The sequence below is a fragment of the Megachile rotundata genome, chromosome 3 (genome assembly GCF_050947335.1).
Source record: "Megachile rotundata isolate GNS110a chromosome 3, iyMegRotu1, whole genome shotgun sequence".
Taxonomy (NCBI): domain Eukaryota; kingdom Metazoa; phylum Arthropoda; class Insecta; order Hymenoptera; family Megachilidae; genus Megachile; species Megachile rotundata.
In genome coordinates, this window is record NC_134985.1 from 4,339,024 (window position 1) to 4,356,122 (window position 17,099).

Consider the following 17,099-nt stretch of genomic DNA (forward strand, 5'->3'; position numbering starts at 1 on the left):
ATGGCAAACGGAAAGGTTGAAGCAAGAAGACAGCGAGGAGGAGAAGAGGAAAAGGCGAGGCGACACGGAACGAAGTGAAAGAAGGAAGTAATTAATTAATTAATAAATAAATGAAGTGAATGAGATTAATAATAATAATAATAATAATAATATTAATTAATTAATACTTAACGAATAAATTATTATAAATAGTGAAGTGATTAGTAGATTAATAAATAAATAAATAATATGTTAGCGTCAAGCCGTGTGCAAAGGTGGCACACGTGTCAGGGTCATCGTATCCCGGATTTTGACCCGGTTCTTAGGGGTCTTGGGATGACGATAATATAAACTCATGTCCGTCATCGAGCTAAGGATCGGTGGTAACCGATAGCTAAGGACCGCGACGAATTCTAAGAGTCGCGAACGTTATGGTTAGAGGTCGATGCCTTCTTCTTTGAGGATCACCGAAGGTGTCGTGTCTCGTGGCCGATGACCCGACATCATGGTGCTGCATGGCACGTACACAGAGATTAGGGTATTCTAGTAGGATATGGTCACAGAGTGGGGAGGATATTGTATCCTTCGTTAAGCGGACCTTGAGGGACAGCAGGGGACTTAACCCAGAACTTTCGAAGAATACGGATCGCTAATTATCACAAAGACTTTTTATCTAACAAATAAATAATAAATAACTAACAGATAGGCAACTAATTCGGTGTAGTGTTAGGAAAGTGTTTTGGGAGTGCAGTGAAGTGCTAGGAGTGTTGCGGGTACAGGGGAATATACGTGACCACGTGCGCAAGTGCAGAGGAACAATGCAAAGCGGGAAAATGGCGGAAAAGTGTTGGAAGAACTGCGGAAAACGCTCCAGCACTCTGGAAACTCCGAAGTCACAACGATGGTGGAAAAAAGGGGCCGCATTGAGAATATCCAGCATGGCGAAGGTAGGAACGCTGCAAGCACTTGGAGAGCGGCCCTAAAGGGTGAAGCGAAAGGATGCAGCAACAAGCAAGACGGCGGAGGCATGGTGCGCTTTTCAAACGGCAAGAGGAGGGGAAGAAGCGAGAGGACAGCGAGAGGGAGAAGAGGAAGAGCAGGAGTGGAAGAAGCGGAGAAACAAATATAGACACGACCGATCAAGCGACTCAAACCCGCAAGGGAGGAAACCGGTGACAGCCTGGTCATAGCACCATTAGGGGGCACAAAACGGGGACCGACTGACCGGGGGAGAGGAGGGAAAGAGGTCAAGTTGAGCAAAACACCCTTCTGATCAACTGTTGATTCAACTAGGGACCCAGTCGTTAGCCTGGTCATGGCACCATTAGGGGCGACAATGGGGACCGAGTGGGATCGGCGGGAGAGAAGAAGGAGAAAACATAAGGCACGATCGATCGAACGACTCAAACCTGCGAAGGAGGAAACCGGTGTCAGCCTGGTCATAGCACCATTAGGGGGCACAAAACGGTGACCGACGGAGCGGGGGAGAGAAGGGAGAGAGATCAAATCGAATCGAGCACCCTTCCGATCAACTGTTGATTCAGCATGGAACCCAGTCGTCAGCCTGGTCATGGCACCATTAGGGGGCGACAACAGGGACCGAGTGGAATTGACAGGAGAGAGGAAGGAGAAATTTTTACTGAGAGCAATGGGCTCATGCAGCGTTGTGGAAGAAGACTGGGACGTAATAAGAAATGCGGGGAAAATCGGTAAGCGGCGATAACGCAAAGGGTTAAAAGGGAGCAAGGGAAGGGAAACATCGCGAAAACGCGATGGAAAGCGGTGCGTGGAAATTTAAAAAACATGAGCGGAAAATCAGATGTTGGAAATAGCATAGGATATACAGAGGTGATAGGATATACTAAGGAGGCAACTTTCTTGTTGGGAGAGGGGGGTGGGGGTGGGGGTGAGGGCGGGGAGCCGAAATTTTCGAAACGCGAGAACAAAACAGGTAATTAGAAAGTGCGATGAATTAGAATTAAGCATAGGAAAGCATGTTATGACACCTAGGTAGAAAATGGTGGGGAGAGGTCGCGGTTTTTTGCCGTATGTTCGAGCCCACCGGGAGGTGGTGCCGAGGGGGCGTTACAAGGTCAGCTGGAGGTCAGCGCATTTTGCTCGGGAGCCTCCCCTAGATCTTGACGCAGCCCCTAGGACCAATACCCTGTGGTTGAGAGCATCCATTCCCCACACATGGAACACATACGCGAGAGGAGGGGGCAGTCTTTCTTCCACAACTGCGAGCGATGGTCTAGACCACGTGGACTATGCCGTATCCGGTAGGGAAGCCTGGCGGATTGGTGCCATCCCCCGCCCTCGTGGCGGGGGCGGGAGACAGTTTTAGTGAGTAGGTCGTGGAAACCGTCCCTCTTCTAGGGGCGCCGGAAGCGAGAGTCTCACACTATCTGGGCTATCTTCCCAGATGTCCGTTACTGGATTTCTGTCTTCCTAACTCAAAAAAAAAGGCAACAGTCGAGACGAGGCAAATCTCAGCAATAGCTAGACAAACAGAGGCAGCAGTACGCGTGCGAAATTTTCATGAGCGGAAATTCACGGAATAACGAGTAGCATACATGTAGGATACATAGATGCAACAGGAGGTTGTTGGAAGGTTAAAACTTTCCTTGCTCAGGGAAGAGGGGGGGGGGGGGGAATTATGGGGAAACAAATAAGATAGGCATAGAAATAGACAGCGCATTATGACATTAGGTGGGAAATGGTGAGGAGAGGTCACGGTTCGCCGTATGTTCGAGCTCACCGGGAGGCGGTGCCGGGGGGCGTTACAAAGTTAAGCTGGAGGTCAGTGCGTATGCCCGGGAGCCTCCCCTTGGACCTTGACGTATCTCCTCGAGCTTTGAGTAAGAGCATCCATTCCTCGCACATGGAACACATACGGGAGGGGTTTGGAGGGGGGGGGGGGGGGGTAGTCTTTCTTCCACAACATGCGAGCGATGGTCTAGCGCAGGGGGACTATATCCAACGACAGGAAAGCCTGCCGGGTTGCCGCCACCCTGCGCCCTTGTGGCGGGGGCAGGAGACAGCTTTAGTGGGTATGCGTGGAAACCGTCCCTCTTCCAGGGGCGCTGAAAGTCTTCCTACACTACCTGGGCTACCTTCCCAGGTGTCCGTAATAGGATTTTTGTCTTCCTAAAAAAGAAGATCATCAATAGAGAAAATTAATAATTGCAATTTCTGGAACATGAAACAATATATTATAGATGAAAATATAATCAAAATCTCGTTGCAAACATGAAATATTTTTTGTACAATTTGCAGTGGTAAAAGTGTGATAATTTATTATAAAATGTTTATTCCTCGTATATCACAATCAATATAAAATGATTATTACTAACAGTTATTACATTATAGTTATTTATGAAACACAAATTAAAGCATTTCCATCTTGTCAGATGTTTATTGCAATACACTCATGGTACTGTGTTTAACGGTCTTTTTATAGCACTATTAATACAGTAACGTCGCGTAATTCATTTCTTAAACGCTAAATTATTCATGATCTAGGGGACCAGCATGTTTATGACACGTAGTGTACCGGCACATGGTGAAACCCTTAGTGCGATATTACATTAAATGTCTCTTAACTAGTATGCGGTGTAAATAAAATTCCATAACCAGCTTAGAACCTTGTTCTTTATTTCCGTAAATTTATAGAATCGGAAATGTGACATTTTTCTATTTCCATGGATTAATAGAACTCAAAGTAAATCAACGTCAGCTACCATATGTGATTTAATTTCTCTATTCTTAGATAGTTGTATTACAATTATGTGCACAGAGAAACTTAAATAAGGAATCAAAGAATGCAGAAACATGCAGTCAATCTCACTTAATTTCATTGATTTTTTTACACATTTCACAAAAACGAAAAAAGATTATGGAAGGTACATTAAACAAACATTTTAAAAATTCCAAAAACGATATAGTTTTTGTATTTATATAAGTCTAATAAGATAGAAGTGTATTTATGTGCGAATATAGCGGGAAGTATATTTGTGTCCGATAATTTTTGTTATGTACAGGGTGTAACAAAATGTTTTGTCATGGCTTCACCAGCTGATTCTACAGCTTTTAATCGGTGAAGATCTGTAAAAAAAAGTTGCCGCAAAATTGACCTTGACGGAAAATTTCAAGGTCAAATTTTTTTTTATTGCATCGTATAGTACTCACTCGATAAAACAAAAGTCTCAAAGGCACCATAGGGCGCAAGTGAATCCTTCACTTGAAAAACGAGGTTAACTGTTTCTAGAGTTGTCCTCTGCGTCTTGAGCGGTTTCTTCTTTGCCACAGTATAGAACCATCGACATTTATGCACCTTAACAATCTTGCTTGATTACCGGCTTCGATATGTCCACCATTATTGCGTAGGCACGTCCTCAATCGTTCTTTTAAATTGTTGCGAACTTTTTCGTAAATATTGGTAGTTTGCTCCACACGGCGAAAAGCGTTTTTTATTCGCAATTTCAATTACCCCATACTTCTAATTTGTTGACCTGACCGGTAAACCAGATTCTTTACTGCTCCCCAAAAGAAAAAGTCCATAGGTGTAAGATCGGGAGAGCGAGGCGGCCACAAATGAGGTGCTGGTCTACGACCTATCCACCTACTTCCAAACATTTCTGATAAAAACTCACGTACCGGTCTAATAAAATGCGGTGGGGCACCATCATGCATAAAATAAATTTGACGACGTCTATGATGTGGTATAACTTGTCTCAACTGTGTTATGAATCGCGTGCGAAGAAAATTAAGGTAACGTGTTCCGGTTAAGGAGTTATGAAAAAAAATTGGACCGATAATATGGTTCCCAATGATTCCTCCCCACACATTAATTGAGAAACGGCCTTGATTAAATGTTTGAATCATCGCGTGTGGGTTTCTACGTGCCCAGATTCTAGTGTTCTGCGAATTTTGGTAACTTGTGTTGGAAAAATTACTTTCGTCTGTGAAACACACATTTTCAAGAAATTGTGGATCGCGATCTAATTTCCTCAACATCCAACGACAAAATTTGCGTCACATGGAGTAATCTTGGCGTTGAAGTGCTTGCACTTTCCGAACACGATATGGACGTAGTCTTTCATCACGAATAATACGATGGACAGTCATATGCGAAACACCAACCCGACGTGCAATATTGCGTAAACCCATAACGGGATGAGCATACGCAAGTGCAATAATACGCTCCTCTTTCCTCCAGTGAACGCGCGGTCGTCCTGCCCTTCCATATCCACGATTGATAGTGACTTCCAAGTCTTGAAAGCGTTCCTCAAGTCTTTGAAAATCACGTCTATCAGGAAGATTTCGAGAATGTTCCTGTCCGCTATTAACTAAATAATTCCGATATATGTTGCGAGCTAAGACATAATTCCCAAATGCTTCATCAATAGCACGAAGCATTTGACGAACATTATACCGATAGAAATAATTTCTTCTATTTCTTCTTGTATCCATAACTCACTATACGATATCCACTACACAAGAGATCAGAAACTACTGTGATTATTGGCATTCCTGTGAGCATATCTAAGCGTCACAACATGCTAGAACTATCTGAAAGTCAAATTTTACATCTAACAAGGGACATTACCCAATCGCCAATCGCCGATTTTGATGCGCTTTGAGTATGATATAGAACACAAAAAAATATTTGATACGTATTTTTTTTTATCGGCCATCGTCCATGCTGAAGGGGTGAAAATGGCCCCCAAAGTTGGGGTTGCAAAACATATTTTCTCGAATATCTCAGGAACTATTAGGCCTAGACAAAAAATTAAAAGTGCAAATTTTTCTGTTTTAGAAGGCCAATAATATGGCGTAAGTGGATTTTTGAAAAATTTATTTGTTTAAAAAATATGTTAAAAATTAACATTATTTTTCACATTTTTTTAATAAAACTTCGTACTATTTTGATCAAATTTCACATATGTAAACTGTAGGTGAAAAGACAAAATACGGATAAATTGAAATTTTTAATTTCGCTTGTGGAAAAAATATTATTGTCGTTGAAGTTATACGTACATTTTATACCTTCCGTTCGGTGCACAACTGATTTCTATACGTAATATTCTGGAAATTGTATTATATTACATTTTTTACACTAACTTATTTAAAAAAAGAATTTGAAGGTCCAAAGGCGCCTGTATAAAAATATGGCGTTCGAGTCAGATATCGCATTTGATCCGCGTTATGGGTGCCTACTGATGGCAGTATTCAACGCACGGAGGATGCGTAAATTGTACTTGTGCGAAGTGTAATATCTTCGTAATGATGTAGAATACGTGCAATTAAAGGAATTATATCTGTTGATTAAGAATTGCTTCACGATTGTAAAATATATATTATTAAGTTGGGTAACTTTGAAAATATCACTTTTCTAATAATTTTTTAATTTTTTAAAATTTTGATAAGAAATATCATATCGCCAAATAAAACTTTGACAGTTTTAAGCATTAAAAAATCGCTACTGGATTAATACAACATTCTGATGTATGTGGTTATAGAACATGAAAAAATTTTGCGCATGAAATATTAAATCTTTTGCCTACGTTAGATTTACAGATTAATGTACGGGCATGGGACATAATTATCAAAATGTGTCCTTTAATTCATAATCAATTGTCCGCAACTAGGTATAAAAAACTGTTTAAGTACGCATGGTTACAGTATGGTTGCATCAGTAGCGGATTGGAACACTTTGATAATCCCGTTGACTTTAGTTCCAATCAAATTAAAACTATGTCACTTTTACAAAATATACACTGACAAATACTAATAACCGTTTCGATTTCATAATGCATAACATCATTCCTTTAATTGCACGTATTCTACATCATTACGAAGATATTACACTTCGCACAAGTACAATTTACGCATCCTCTGTGCGTTGAATACTGCCATCAGTAGGCACCCATAACGCGGATCAAATGCGATATCTGACTCGAACGCCATATTTTTATACAGGCGCCTTTGGACCTTCAAATTCTTTTTTTAAATAAGTTAGTGTAAAAAATGTAATATAATACAATTTCCAGAATATTACGTATAGAAATCAGTTGTGCACCGAACGGAAGGTATAAAATGTACGTATAACTTCAACGACAATAATATTTTTTCCACAAGCGAAATTAAAAATTTCAATTTATCCGTATTTTGTCTTTTCACCTACAGTTTACATATGTGAAATTTGATCAAAATAGTACGAAGTTTTATTAAAAAAATGTGAAAAATAATGTTAATTTTTAACATATTTTTTAAACAAATAAATTTTTCAAAAATCCACTTACGCCATATTATTGGCCTTCTAAAACAGAAAAATTTGCACTTTTAATTTTTTGTCTAGGCCTAATAGTTCCTGAGATATTCGAGAAAATATGTTTTGCAACCCCAACTTTGGGGGCCATTTTCACCCCTTCAGCATGGACGATGGCCGATAAAAAAAAATACGTATCAAATATTTTTTTGTGTTCTATATCATACTCAAAGCGCATCAAAATCGGCGATTGGCGATTGGGTAATGTCCCTTGTAAGTATACTCTACTACAGATATATTGTGACGTGGTATTTTATACCCGTCACAAGGAACCTCCTCGTAGGACCGGACTGTCATTACCTTAGGGGCAAAAACCGTCTAAAGAGAGAACAAAGCGCATATAATATATCGTACGATCGGAATCTGTCGCCGCTTTATTTTGTATGTACCAACGGATAACGACGTCATCACCAGCGAAGGAACACCGTACGTCGAGGGAACGCACCGCTACCTTGCCGCTACCCCGCTCGGATCCAGCAATAGACCAGGAGAGGCAGCGGAGTAAGGGGAGGAAGGTCTGCGAGAGAGCGACGTACGCCTAAGGAAAGTTCCGCTATCCTGCCGCTTCCCCGCTAAGGACCTGCGATAGAGGACGAGAGGTCGCGGAGCAAGAGGAGGTCCTGCCGAAGATGCCTTCGCGAGAAGACGGAAACTTCGGCCTAGGGTGGGGGTGATCACGAGGTGTCCGAATACCGGCATAAGGGCACGCGGTTTAGCATTCTGTATTAGGCATTTGCCCCGTTAACAGTTCGATCACAATTCACTTTTCGCAAACATATATTGTACTACCGACCGCAGCCGCCGGAAAGGACATCTCGGTAAGCCCCTCACCTTCTATCGTTGTAAGGAATTCGAAATCGAGAATAACGTACCGTGGGGTGTCGAACACCGGGCGTGCCAATCACCGGCCGTTTCTGCAAAACGTGGCCGGAGTGTCGGCATTGATCGTTAGCTAGTAATTAGGTTAAGTAATGGCGGAAAATACGGAAGTATCGTGAAATAGGAAGATCGCTTCCCGAGGTAGCCACACTCGGCAGGTCACTGAATCGGACCTGGGGGATTGGTACTGCGTTAGCCACAATTTAGTTTCTTATTGTTAGTCTCGCGAAAGCGTTGCAAATTTTGTGCCCACGTCTCGATTTCGAATTCTCCTTTACGCGGGAGCAGATCGGAAAGTGCATGTTTTGTCGTATCGGACATTTCGTAGTTTGTCGCGCTAGTTCTCGCTTTCTCTCTTTAGACGGTCGTCGATACAGAATCAAGTCGCGTATAAGAATAAATCGCGTCGCGTTTAGTTAATTGCGTTAGATTTCGTGCGTTTAGGATAATTGCGTTTCGTTGCGTTATATTGCGTTAGAATCTTTGCGTTTCGTCGCGTTATATCGCGGCAGAATAATTGCATCGCGTTTCGTTAGTCATTAGAGTTGCGTAGAGATAATTGCGTCGCGTATCATTCCGAAAATCGACGACTGTATCGCGCTTAGGAATTGGCATTACCCCGTTCACGGGAATAGAATCTCGAACATCGGTCATTTGCTAAGTATTAACGAACAAGTTGATTGTCGGGATACGGAAGCATACTGTTCATCGCCTAGATTAATTAGATTTACAATAAACAGCGCTGCTTTTACTAAATACTGCTGAGTCGTGGTCTCTTACGAATTATCCCGCGATATTTCCTCAAATCCGCCTCCGCGTCTAGCCTCCTTACCCTCTAAGAATCACGCCACTCTACAATCGCGTACGTATACTGAACTACCGAGCCGTTCCGCCGCCGGTTCGAGTCTCTCGCGTTAAAGTTCCTTATCGCGACGCGGAAACGCGTCTGGCGCCCAATTAATTAATAAATCAAAGCGATATTGAACGGATTCGAATCGGGCGCCGAAGTGCTACTCGTCTGCGAATCCGCGGAGGCGCCGCGACGGTCGTGGTCGCGGGTTAGGTCGGAAGGGCCGTTTCGAGAATTCGTAGGCGAAGCGGGGTCGCGGGCAACTAGCGAGCTAATCGCGAAAAACCGCGTAGCAATATAATGTGACACCGTAAGAAATATTCGCTGAAATAATGGTGAAATCTTCAACATTGTTTTTCCAAGTGAAGGATTCACTTGCGACCTATGGTGCCTTTAAGACTTTTGTTTTATCAAATGAGTACTATACGATGCAATAAAAAAAAATTTGACCTTGAAATTTTCCGTCAAGGTCAATTTTGCGGCAACTTTTTTTTACAGATCTTCACCGATTAAAAGCTGTAGAATCAGCTGGTGAAGTCATGACAAAACATTTTGTTACACCCTGTACAAGGTGATTCATTTCAATTTGAACTTCTTTGTGAATTCGAGTAACTTCGTAATTCGCTTAAAATTCGCTTTCAATTTTTTAAATAAAACTTGCTCTTATATTAACTGATATGTCATGAAATCAAAAATACACTGCGCCATTTAAAGAAACTAAAGCCGTTTTGAATTTTTGCCGGAAAAAAACACTATTGGCAGCTTTAAATATTGCAGTTTGTAGTTACCGACTAACTTTTGTTTGACAACTAACATTTTTTGTTAGATTATCGGAAGTGTCTGTGCAAATGCGTATATCGTTAATAAACATACAATTTCAGTATTTTTTTTCAGTTATATGCTATAGTACAACATAACAAAATGTACTTAGGGGAAGGTAGCCTAATTTGGACCGCTGTGGTATCCAAAGATTGATAATCGTGTTTTTGAAGAAACGTCTCGTGGTTACATTGAGAGAAGTGTTATTTGTTTGACTACGAACAAGCTTTGTTATTTTGATGTAAGAGTGATAGCCGTTAATTCGTCCAAACGTAAGTAATTACAGGTCTTATTATATCATCACAAAGCTTACTTATCTATCTATAATTTCCTGTTACAATTTTATGAGGTTATGTTAGTCTGACGCTTTTGTGTAATATTAAGTATAAAGTATTCAAGTTGCCGAAGTTGGACCGAAAACAGTTGCCGAAATTGGACCGGTTCAATTTCGACAACCACATAACAACTTCTAGCACTGATAATAAAGAAGATAGAAGTGATAACGAGAGTAAACAATTTAGGAGAGTTCTTGAAGAAATATCACCGCAAAGAAAAATCAAAATCCAGATGGTCCTTCGCCTTCTTGCAGTGCGCCAATAGCCCAGAAAGCAGTGAAAATAACAAGCAGTCCTTAGAAGTCGCAGTTAGACCAAATAAACTTAAAAAACTTTTAAAAAATAAGTTTACCAAATTTTGACAAAATGCCGAAACATAAAAAAGGAAATGGTGGTTCATTGTTTTGTACATTGTGTGAAGAAACCAAGGAAGAAGATATGATACAATGTATGAAATGTCGCATTTAGATTCATACTCCGTATACTGGAGTTAGTACTGTAGTTAAAACGTTCTATTGTTGTAATTGTCGTTAAAAAAGCTAATGGTTCAATTTAGGAAGCTAGCGATCCAAATAAGGAAACCAGTCTCCTAAATTGGATCGATGACAAGATTTTTTTCAATTTATTTTTTACTATTATAAATGGTATTTAAAATTTCATAAATGGTTTTATTTTGAAGGTACACTTACAAGGGACATCACCCAACTGACACACGCCGACTTTGATGAAATTTTTATATGTTATAGAACTCGAAAAAATATTTGACACTTATATTTTTTATCGACAAACATCCACTTTGAAGTGGTGAAAATAACCCTTAAAGTTGGGGTTGAAAAAACTATTTTCGCAAATATCTCGGGAACTATTAGGTTTAGACAAAAAATTCAAAATGCAAATATTTCTGTTTTTAAAGGCCAATAATATGGCGTAAGTGGAGTTTTAAAAAATTTATTTATTTAAAAAATATGTTAAAAATTAACATTATTTTGCAAATTTTTGAATAAAACGTTGTACCATTTTGATCAAATTTCGCATACGTAAACTATAGGCCCAAAGAAAAAATACGGATAAATTGGAATTTTTAATTTCGCTTGCGGAAAAAATATTACTGTCGTTGAAGTTATATGTATGTACATTTTATACCTTCCGTTCGGTTCACGACTGACTTCTATACATAATATTCTGGCAGTTGTATTATATTATATTTTTTATTCTAATTCATTTAAAAAAAGAATTTAAGGGTCCATAAGTGCCTCTATAAAAATATGGGGACAGAATCAAGTATCCTATATGTTCCGCGTTATGGGCGCGTACTGGTGGCAGTGTTCGACGCACGGAAGATCTAAACGCGTAAATTGTATTTCTGTGAAGTGATAATTTAGAGCACATGCAATTAAAGGAATTGCATCTGGTGATTAAGAAGTGCCTCACGATTGTAAAAAATATAGTAACTCTGAAAATATCCTTTTTTTATCATTTTCAAAATTATGTTTTTTATTTTGAAATGGTCTTCTAATGTATTATAAACGATAGTAAACGTAAAAGATGTAATGATGTTATGTATTATAAAATCGAAACGGATATCAGTATTTTTCAGAATTATTGACCTTTTAAAACAGAAAAATTTGCACTTTGATTTTTTGTCTAGGCCTAATAGTTCCCGAGATATTTGCGAAAATAATTTTTTCAACCCCAACTTTAAGGATTATTTTCACCACTTCAGAGTGGATGTTTGCCGATAAAAAAAAATACGTGTTGTAGCGGAAAAGCGCTTATCATGTATATAATGTATATAGATTAGTTATAAGAAAATGTATATATCGTACGCCGCACCTCGGGCAGGCAATGCCATAAAACACCCTTGGGCAAAACAGCGCGCGCTGGTGATTGGTCGGACCCAGATGTCCGAAAGAATATAAATATCGGGAAAAGTCAGGGCCAAGACAGTCTTTTCCTGGAAAGCAAACCTTAACCTTCGGAGCTGCCGGACCTCAGCGGACCAGGCACTCGAAACCCTGGGTTATAACGAACCAACCTCTGGGGCAGCCGGACCTTCGCGGACCAGGCTCTCCGGTTTTCCCTGAGAACATCCTTACCAACGTCCAAGCATCTTTACCTAGCTCTCTGGCTTAACCCTTGCCCGCGACGCGACGTGATTACGCGAGCGACGTTTGTATATTATAATCGAACGCGTTACAGTGTCAAATATTTTTTCGAGTTCTATAACATATAAAAATTTCATAAAAATCGGCGTGTATCGGTTGGGTGATGTCCCTTGTTAGTGAGTTTCTTTTCTACTACTTAATTTTTATTGACACTTCTTCCATGCTTTTATATAGTGAATAATATAAAATTGGTCCAAATTAGGCTACCTTCCCCTATTAAGATTAACTTTTTCACGAATATGAGTAGTTTGGTGTGCAGTCGATATTTTTCTTTAACTCTTTCATTGTCGCACCCACTAAAATTTTGATACTTGATGAAAATATAATAATTGCAAAGTTTCAGCATGATTGGAGAGCAGGAATTTGTGCCACAATCGAATTGAAGTTTGATTTTGAAAGTATCAGTGAACATTTTGTAATAAAAATATAATTCTTTAAACGTGTAATACTAGCATTTTCATGCGGTTTTCAACAATATATATAAGATTATTCAATTTTAGCGTTAAACTTGACATGTAACGTTGCATTTGACCCACCGAATAATGTGATTGCCAGGCAACTGGGAGCTGTATACAATTTGTTCGAAAGTTGATAAATTTTCTAATAATCTTGATTGTATTAGCATTTATAAATTAATTTTTTTCAAATAATTATAAACAAAATATTCTTTATTAAAATTTAAGATCTTGTATACTGAATAAATTAGCCTATTATTAAATTGTGCATAGTTTTTAATATACATATATTCTGTGTTAATATAGATTTGCGAACACCAGGATAAAAGTAACTCGATTGTGGTACGGGTTCCTGTTATTTAATCATGCTGAAACTTTGCAATTATCACTTTTTCACCAAATGTTAAAATTTTGGGTGTTGTGACTAACAAGAAAAACTGGAAATCGAAACGTAAGAACACACCTAGTGAACACACCGAAAAACAATTCTACGGTCGTTCGACCATGTTACCTTTCCGACCGAAACGACTACGGTAAAAGGTAAATAAATGTATAAACTAATGCCAGCCATTAATTGTTAACCCTTTTCTACCTACTTTGCCTCTTCCATTTTCCCTATTTTTCTCTGCGCACCAACCTTTTTTTTCTCTCTCAATCTTCTCGTACTTGTGCACAGCTACTAGTTAACCGCCCATTACTCGACGTTCTCTACAATTTAAGGGATAACGTAATTTCAAGCGATTTCTAACTACATTTAAGCCCAGACTAATGTCCTCCGGCGCGAAGAAAAACACGGGTTACGTGAGTAATGCGTTTAAGTTGCGAACGATTTTTCTGTTAAACTCTTTCGTCCCACAAATACGCGTAGATAGCCAACGCTGATGAATCAGTTCCAATTGATTAGAGGTAAATTTACTTAATACAGTTTGAAATTTTCGGTTTAAATTTCTTGATTAGGAAATCCCAAACCTTGTTCACGTTGTTACAAGTAGGGTAATTTCGAGAGAAATGAACTAACGAATGAGATGAGCTAATCTATTGTAATGAAAGTTATTGAGTGTGTTTGTAAACTTGATATCGTAGTTTCCAAAGATAGAAATTAACATTTTAATTTTTGTTCAAACAAACATTTTATTACCTAACTACAGAAAATAGGATCATTTCTTTGTTTGAGTATTCTTTTTGGAACCATAATTTTTTAAAAAATAGTGAAAATCTCTATGCTAAATCTTGTGTGAGGGACAAATGTTCCAGATCCAGAATATAACATACAGCCAATGCACGGTACCTAGAAGACAGCTTTATCACGAGGTTTACAGTAAAAGCGATAGTCCAATATTCTGAATGTAAGAGATTCACTAGTGATATTTATAATCTTAAAATAGATAAAATGTAAGGTACATACTACGTTTAGAAAAGACATTTCTGTGTAGCACTATCGAAAAATCCTAAAATTGGCTTATACAATCTACTGATGCCAATTCGATTGAGGACGTTTGTTCTGCCATGAGGAAGGAGTTTCAGAGGAAACGTGTATTGAATTGAAGCAGCGATACTACCAACTCCAGAAAATATAGACGGTGCTTTCTGTCACTTACTTTCAAAACTTATTTTAAGTGTAAACCGATATTGTGAACTATATTCAATAATTATGGAAAGTAAACGATGAACTCCATAATGATGAGAAAATGCTTTATTTTATACATTCAAATCTTGTTTTATTGTGACATGTGTTAATTACTTTCTACAATTCAATCTAGACAAATTCATATTAACATTTACAGTGTATATTATAAATATATATTTATACATTTCTTTTTTGAAATTTCTATGAATTTATCTTGGAAGCACTGTTTTTGCATGCTCTAGAATTTTTTAACTTTTTCACAAATTAAATGTTAATAATAAAGAATTACATGTTTAAGAAGAACTCAAACGAGAAGTGAAACTCAAAAATTCGTTATAATAAATTAAATATTTATATGAATATGAATTATATTTAATTTATAAATTTAATATTTTGTTTATAGTAGATTTCGTTGAATAATAATTCTACGCAATAAAAATTAACAACTCGATTAATTCGATAAAATAAGCTTTTTCTTCGAAGAGTTGGTTTATTCTTCAAAAGCTTCTAAAATTAATTTAGATCAAACTATGAAACAAAACCTGCGAATGGATTAACACGCGAGTTGGTTATTCAAAGGATGCGTTATTTTGACAACACTAACAAGGAATTTCAGTATACACTGCACGATGAACTACTATTCATACAGGAAACGTATAATTTTATTTGTTTTGAACCACCGATTTAATCAAAAAGTTTAGTCGGAGTTGCAGCCTCTGTTCCTCCAGCTAAAACTGTCTGGTTGCTACCGCTTGCCTTGTACGCAAACTGCCTTGATTACGGCCACGTGATTTGACCGTTTCATAACAGTATACCCCACACATTAATAAACAACTCCATCTTTCTATATGCTTACTGAAGATATTCTGTAACTAGTTACACGATCTTCCCATTCGTTTCGTACAAAATAAACCAAATAGTCACAAATTGGTTCCCATATTTCTGATAATTTATCGATCCCTCTGTGCTGGAATTTGAACTATTTTCAGCAATAAGAAACGATCCCCAAATTTGCTTATTTTTTTGGTTATCCTAAGACATATATCGAAATTCTCTCGATTATTATTTACGGATTATTATTTATGATTAATAAAGAAAAATTAACTTTTTCCTCCGACAATAATTATTAATAATCATGTGTTGTTCAATATTAGACTGCTATCAATTGTTTTCACACTCGATATGAGAAATAATCGAATTAATGATTTAAAGATTATACTTGACTCTCAAGGGACATTGGGCAATTTAGAAATTCGAAAAGATTGAAAACTTTGTAGAAGTTTAGTTCAAATGAAGGTATTAATAAACGAGTTACTGTTCCAGTAGCACGACGATTCAAATACAACGATTCAGTTAAAAGATTCACTGAAAGAAGTAGCGTATTCTGATATTATTGTCACCGGAAAGTTCTTTTTACGTTGAAAGAAATAAAATTCGTTAACGCTACGCAAGTAGTTTATCAAACCAAAATATCAGTAGATACGGACTTTTGGATAAATGAAGTTTTGATCGCGTGTAACAGGTTAAATTGTAAAACTTTATGTATGAAATTTTTGCAGGTTCATGTATTACCGAACTATGTCTAACAAGTAAACCTACCCAAGTGTCACGCTCCTATATTTATGAAATTTGGATATGTTATAATACGTGGAAAATTAGGAGACATGTATTTTTTTTATCTGCGGTAAAACATATTTAGGGTATGAAACAACCCCCCAAAGTGTGAGGGTAAAATGGAAAAATTGCGATATTTTCGAGATCAGTAAAGCAATTTTTAAGAGTAAGGTGAATCAAGCGTGTTAAGAACATATTATATATTGTTTATAACAAAATTGTTTGAACAATATAGCTTAAAAATGAAATTTTTTTAAATTTGATGACAGCATTCATTGTATGCAAAAAATGTCTATGGAAACATACCAAGTAGGTTTTCGAGTTTTCGTCCGCCATAATGGATCCGTTATATTGAATTTTGATTTCAGATTTCCATTCAGTAACGTAAAAAACCGATATATTAAAAAGATCGAACAGTTAAGAGATACAGTTTTGCAAGGTGTTTCATGCGTAGTGCCAAACAAGCGCGGTAATTTAGGAGTTATTTACGTCCCAAATATTTATGTAAAAAAAAAAAAAAATACGTGTTCCCTAATTAACTTTCCTCTTGAAGTTTTAATAGATTTTATTTCGATCAGATCAAAACTGATTTTTTTGCAGCAAGAAATTGGTCGCTTTAGGGTACTTCACCCCCTAATTTTCACTCCCCTTCCAACATACCTAGGCCAATTTTTGTCTTCTGTCGAGAGATACTATCATACCAAAAATCGTCAAAATTGCTTCACTGATCTCGAAAATATCGCAATTTTTCCATTTTACCCTCACACTTTGGGGGGTTGTTTCATACCCTAAATATGTTTTACCGCAGATAAAAAAAAATACGTGTCCCCAAATTTTCCATGTACTATAACATATCCAAATTTCATAAAAATCGCGGAGTGACACTTGGGTAGGTTTACTTGTAAGATAGGAGAATGATTCCTACTTATGTTAGAGACTCGTATCTAGCTTTGTTAATTGAGAAATAAAATTCACAGATTATGTTAAGAGCACAGTTATTTTATAACCAGGAAGGGTCTTTTTCCGAATCCCAATTTCTAATTTTT

At 37.9% G+C, this 17,099-nt stretch overlaps 1 long non-coding RNA gene across 1 annotated transcript; it reads left to right on the forward strand.

Moving 5' to 3' along the window:
• Positions 1-7,821: 7,821 nt before the first annotated feature.
• On the forward strand, positions 7,822-14,490 carry LOC143264164 (uncharacterized). The gene is made up of 3 exons (XR_013037693.1): positions 7,822-8,127; positions 14,067-14,158; positions 14,232-14,490. It is a non-coding gene; the product is annotated as an uncharacterized LOC143264164 (long non-coding RNA).
• The last annotated feature ends 2,609 nt before the right edge of the window (positions 14,491-17,099 follow it).